Source organism: Otolemur garnettii, unplaced genomic scaffold (assembly GCF_000181295.1).
Source record: "Otolemur garnettii isolate 467f Iridium unplaced genomic scaffold, OtoGar3 scaffold00118, whole genome shotgun sequence".
Lineage (NCBI taxonomy): Eukaryota > Metazoa > Chordata > Mammalia > Primates > Galagidae > Otolemur > Otolemur garnettii.
In genome coordinates this window covers 410,123-417,142 of record NW_003852513.1, presented here as the reverse complement: position 1 = coordinate 417,142, position 7,020 = coordinate 410,123, and positions in this window count along the sequence as shown.

The window sequence follows — 7,020 nt, the reverse complement described above, 5'->3', positions numbered from 1 at the left end:
CAGAATGTGAACATTTTAAAATAATAACTAAGAAAATGACACGAGGCTATGTTAACCAGTTTGATGGAAGTGTTTCGGATTGTGTGTGAAAACCCCACACTGTACCCTAGAAGTGCATTAATGTACATAGTTACCATTCAATTAAAAAGAAAAAACTACACATGTGTATCCAGTTAATATAATGTGCTGTAAGGTGAGAAACTTTACAGTAGCATGTATGAAAGTACTTTATTCTTCTTAGTAAGGCATCTCAAGAATGGAAAAAAAAACATATCAAATGTACTCAAGTACTTCTATGAAACCAATTTATTATTTACTCACACTGTTTTATGAAAGATCACAACTATAGCCCAGGATGAAGGAGAAAAATGGAGTGGGAAGGGAGGGGAGAAGGGGAGGTTTGTAGAGGGAGGGTAAATAGTGGGACCACACCTATGGAGCATATTGCAAGAGCACAAGTCAAATCTATCAAGTATAGAACATAAACATCTTAACACAATAATTAAGGAAATGATGTGCAAGCTATATTAATTAGTTTTATATAAACACTCCAAATTGTATAAAGAAATCAATACATTGTACCCCAATAATGCATAAATGTATTCTTGATGTATGTGTATATCACAATAAAAGGAAATAAAAAATAAAGAAAGTAGTTCTGGGAGATAAAATTGATCTTGGCTTTAATATGCTGGAATTGGTAAAAAAAAAAAAAAAAAATTCTCCACAGTAATCACCCACAGAGAAGGCTCTCAAACCACTTTTGTGATGTTTCCAACCTTTGGGAAGAACTTTCCCTGTCTGGAGCAAGATCCAAAGAGCAGCATTTCTGCCCTGGCTCTTTTTTTGGCACCCTGTTGAGGCCTCACTCTCTGTCCATCTTTTAAAGCTATGCTGCCCAATGAGGGAATTTTGTGGTGCAAACTTTGGGAAACCTCTTGACTTTTTGAACATAGTAATGATTTCTAAAGGTCATAGGACATTTTGTCAATCCATGACTGTCTAGTAGCTTCTTTCTTTTACTACAGCCTCTCCTAACCCTTTATTTTCTCATCTAATGCACCTCTTACCTTTCTAAAGGACTTCTTATGGCAATTAAAATCCACTGGTGTTAAGGGAAGTGTGGTACCCAAAAGATGTTCTATTTTAGTAATATGAATTGAGACAGCCATTGAAAAATCGTAATATTCTAGAGAAATGTGTTTAGCATTTTGTGGAATAAGTATCACATTGCAAACAAGTCTTGACAGAAGGCATATAGTACTCTCAAACTCCTCTATTTGCAGAGCTGTGTAAATCACATTTTCTAAGATCAAATAAGGTGCCCTATCTGAGGTTATTCAGGTTATATGTGCACAGCTCCACCTGGCCAGATTAATACATTAAAATAGAATTTTAGAACTTACCTAGATCAGTGATATTCTCTCACAATTTTTGTGATCCTATTTTTTGGTTCTTTTATTTCTGATTCACAACAAGTATTCTCATTTACTTTGGATACTGAGAAACAAAGTTTGTCCCACAATCCCAATTCAATATTGCTCTGCCCACACCCTTTCTGACCCAACTTCACTGCTTTCTTATTTTGTTCATTTAATTCTCCCAAATAGATGAGCCCCTCTCCCTGCTTTTTAAATATGGACTCCCTGGCAACAAGTCCCCCCTCATGGTTGTGAGTTTCTTCCTCTAACTCTCCTGTCTAGCACCGAAGGCCACCCCCGGAGTGGTGTGATGACTTCCTTGGCTTCAGGGTGTTCATTCACAATGTCTATGCAAGTCTCCTAACTTTTGCTATATCCAGGCTCAGTTATACTAGAGCTATTACACTTTCCCACATGTCCATCCAGGCAAATCACAGACCTGGGTGTCTGTTGAGTCTTTAGGAACCTTTCAAGGAACCCCTGAAGATCAAGACACTTACAATATCTTAGGGTTTCCATTTCATTGTCAACTGGCTCATAGCACCAAGCAGGCATTCTGTCCACACAATGGAATGCTGTCCAACAATCTGGAGCATACACATGACAACACAAAAGAATATTGAAATAATTTGAATGAAGTGTGCTTCAGAAGCAGGTAAAGATACAAGATCTGCACATCCCCAGACTCACAGCTATGCACCTTATAAATTCTCTAGGTACTTTGAGATGCAAGTAAAGATTTTGTCCCCAAATGAGATTTTTAAGCAGAATTATTGAGACAAGATGTCACACAATAAATTACACATATCTAAAGCATACACCACAATTAAGATGGTGAACACATTTATCATATCAAAGTTCCCCCCTCCTTATATCTCCATCCTTTTCTCTAGGCAACCACTGATCTCCTTTCTGTCACTAACAGATTGATTTGTATTATTGTAGAGTTTTACATAAAAGAAATCATATAGTTGACCATTATATCTGGCTTCATTCACAAAAATTATTTTGGTATTCTTTTATGTTGTCATGTGTGTGTTAATAGTTTATCTCTTTATATTGTTGGATAGTATTTCACTGTATGGATAATATCACAGTTTGTTTTTTCACTCATTTCATTGGACATTTGGGAAATGTTACCACTTTGGGACTATAATAAATAACATTTCTGTGCAAGATTTTGTGTGGACATATGTTCTTTTTCATTTTTTTTTTTTGGTTGTTGTTGCTGTTGTTTTGTTTGTTTTTGAGACTGAGTCTCACTATGTCACCCTCAGTAGTGTGCTGTGGCATCACAGCTCTCAGCAACCTCAAATTCTTGGGCTTAAGCTATTCTCTCGAGTCAGCCTCCCAAGTAGCTGGGACTACAGGTGCCCGCCACAACATGCAGCTATTTTTTGGATGTAGATGTCATTGTTGTTTGGCAGGCCTGGGCTGGGCTCGAACCCACCAGTTTCAGTATATGTGACTGGCTCCCTAGCCCCTGAGCTACAGGTACTGGGCTCATATGTTCTTTATCTTTGGGGCAAATAGCTAAGACTGGAATGACTGAATCATAGGGTAGATGTATGCTTAGCTTTTTAAGCAATTGTTAAAAAGTTTTCAAAGTGGTCTTGTGAATTTATTTTACCACCAGCCCTACAAAAGAGTTCTTATTCTTCCATATCCATACCAAAACTTGGTATGGTCAGGTTTTAAAATTTCATCTATTCTCATAAGCAGAGTGGCATATAGAAATATCTCGGTGTGGCTTAAATTTGTGTTTCTCTAAAGCCTAATGTTGTTGGGGATTCTCTTTCTCTACTGAATTGTCTTTGTACCATTGTCACAAGTCAACTGTGTGAGTCTATTCAGGACTCTGTTCCGTACCGTTAATCTACTTGTCTATTTTTCTCCTTTACACACTGTTTTGATTACAGTAGCTTTATTATAAGCTTGAAATCAGGTGGTTTAGACCTCCATTTTTGCTCTGTTTCAAAATTATTTGAGGTATTTTAAGTCTTTGCATTTCCACATGAGCTTTAGCATTCATTCTGACAAGTCTTGGTATTTTGATTGGGCTTGCATTGAATTTATAGGTTACTTTAGGAAGAATAGACTTATGTAGAGTTATCAGACTCACAAAAAGATGAATACTTTTAATGTTTAATTGTTACAATTCCTCACAATTCCTCAGCAATGTTTTGTAGTTTTTTAAGCATACAAATGTTTTATATCTTTTTTCAGAATTATCCCTAAATATTTTATATATAATGGCTTTGTTAAAGTTATTGCTTTACCAACTGATTATTCATCACTAGTATGTAAAAATGAAATTTCATACATTGATCTTGTAACCTGCAACTTTGCTAAACTCACTTATGAATTCTGATAGACTTTTTTATAGATTCCTTTGAATAGTGTACATAGATAATCATGTCATCTGTTAATGAAGATTCTCTTACTTCTGCTTTCATCTAGATGCACCTCATTTATTTTTATTGCCTTACTGCAATAGCTACAACCCATATGCTAAGATAAAATAGTGTTGAGGGCAGACCACCTTGTCTTTTTCCTGATCCTGTGGGAAAGCATTCAGTTTTTTATCATTAAGAATGTTAGCATCAGGTATTTCATAATTGTTCTTTATCAGGTTGAGGAAATTATGTTTATAAAATTGTTTGCTGGAAAAAAATTTTATTCAGAATGATAAATTCAAATTTATTTCTATTCATATTTTTTTTTGCTTATTAGTATGATGAAGTATATTGACTGATTTTTGAATGTGAAACTAACTTTGCATTCCTGAGATGAAATCCTTAGTCATGATGCATTTTATTTCTGTATTGTATTTATACAGAATCATATATTTGTTATAATTATATATTTATATCTTTTTTGTATTGATGCATTCAACTAGATAGTATTTTGTTTAGAATTTCTATACCTAACCAGGTTTATTAGTTTTTACAAACTAAGAACATTTTTTACAGTTTTTTCCTTGTATTTTCCTTTGTTAATTTTGCTATTGCCTCTAGTATCATAGAATTGGTTTGGGAATATTCTATCTTCTTCAGTTTTTTTGAAAATGCTGTGTAAATTGGCATTACTGCTTCTTTAAATGTTTAGTAAAATTCACCTCTGAATTATTGTCCCAGATTTTCCTTGTGGAAAGATTTTTAACCACAAATTTCATCATATATATACACACATATAAGCATCATACATATGTGTATATTATATGATATATATATATATATGATGACATGAAATATATAATTATATATAATGTATACATATATGTATAAAATAGAATAATATATATTATATATGTATAAAATATATCACGTATGTATATGAAGCCATTAAGTTTCTTCCAGAGTAAGCTTTGGTAGTTTGTGTCTTCCATGGAATTTTTCCATTTCATATAAGTTGTAAAATTTTTAAGGATAATGGTGTTTATAATATTTCCTGATTATCCATTTAATATCCATAGAAACTATAGTGGTGTCACTTGTATCACTGGATATTGGTAGTTTACGCTCTCTCTCTTAGTCTGGCTGAAAGTTTATCAGTTTCACTGATATACCCTCAAAGAATCAGCTTTCACTCCAATAACTTTATTGTTTTTATATTTTATGGTTCACTGATTTCTGGTTTATTTTTTATTTCCCTTTTGTCCCCCTTTTTTTTTTTTTGGACTAATTTAGATTTATTTGCTCTTCTTCTAGTTCCTTAAGACAGAAGATGAGATCACTAACTGGAGACCTTTCTTATTTTTGAATAAGGCCATTCAGTGTTACAAATTTCTCATGAGTACTACTTAACACTAGCCCATAGTTTCTTACATGCTGTGATTTAATTTTCATTCAGTTAAAAATATTTTCTAATTTTCATCTTGATTTCTTCTTTAACCTGTGGGTTTTTTTTTTTTTATTAAATCATAGCTGTGTACATTAATGCAGTCATGGGGTACAGTATGCTGGTTTTATATATAATTTGAAATATTTTCACCAAAATGGTTAACATAGCCTTCATGGCATTTTCTTAGTTATTTTGTTAAGACATTTATAGTCTACATTTAGAAAGATTTACATACACCCTTATAAGATGGACCATAGGTGTGGTCCCACCAATCACCCTCCCACTACCCATCCTCCCCCTTCTCCTCCCCTCTCTCTCCCCCATCCCCATATTCTTGGGCTATAATTGGATTATAGCTTTCCTATGAAAGCTATAAACTAGTTTTATAGTAGGACTGAATACATTGGATAATTTTTCTTCCATTCCTGAGGTACTTCGCTAGAAGAATATGTTCCAGCTCCATCCATGTAAACATGAAGGACATAAAGTCTCCATCTTTCCTTAAGGCTACATAATATTCCATGGTATACATATACCACAATTTATTAATCCACTTGTGGATTGATGGGCACTTGGGCTTCTTCCATGATTTAGCAATTATGGATTGGACTGCAATAAACATTCTGGTACAAATATTTTTGTTGTGATGTGATTTTTGGTCTTCTGGATGTATACCTAGTAGAGGAATTACAGGATCAAATGGCAAGTCTATTTTTTTTAGTTCTCTGAGTGTTCTCCAAACATCTTTCCAAAAGGGATGTATTAGTTTACATTCCCACCAGCAGTGTAGAAGTGTTCCCTTTTCTTCACATCCATGCCAGCATCTCTGGTTTGGGGATTCTGTGATGTGGGCTAATCTTACTTGAGTTAGAAGATATCTCAAAGTAGTTTTGATTTGCATTTCTCTGATGACAAATGATAATGAGCATTTTTTCATATGTCTGTAGGCCATGCACCTGTCTTCTTCAGAGAAGTTTCTCTTCAAGTCCCTTGCCCACCCTGAGATGGGAGCACTTGTTCTTTTCTTGCTAATACACTTGATTTCTCTGTGGATTCTGGTTATTAAACCATTGTCAGAGGCATAACCTGAAAATATCACCTCCCATTCTGAGGGCTGTCTGCTTGCTTTATTTACTTTGTACTTGACTGTGCAGAAGTTTTTCATTTGATCAGGTACCAATAGTGTATTTTTGATGTTGCTTTGATTGCCCAAGGGATCCTCCTCATAAAATTTTCACCCAGGCTGATATCTTCAAGTGTTTTCCCTACACTTTCTTCGAATACTTTTATAGTTTTATGTCTTAAATTTAAATCTATAATCCAGTGAGAGTCTATCTTAGTTAATGGTGAAAGGTGTGGGTCCAGTTTCAATCTTCCACAGGTCACCAGCCAATTCACCCAGCACCATTTGTTAAATAGGGAATCTTTTCCCCACTCAATGTTTTTAATTGGCTGCTCAAAGATCAGATAGCAATAAGTAGCTGCATTCATCTGTTGGTTCTCTATTCTGTTCCATACATATCTCTCTATTTTTGTGCCAGTACCATGCTGTTTTGATCACTACGGATTTATAGTATAATCTGAGGTCTGGTAGCATGATTCCTCCTGCTTTGTTTTTATTCCTGAGTAGTGTCTTGGCTATTAGAGATTTTTTCTGATTCCATATAAAATGAAGTATTATTTTTTCAAGATCTTTAAAGTATGACAGTGGAGCTTTAATAGGGATTGCATTAAAATTATATATTGCTTTGGGTAG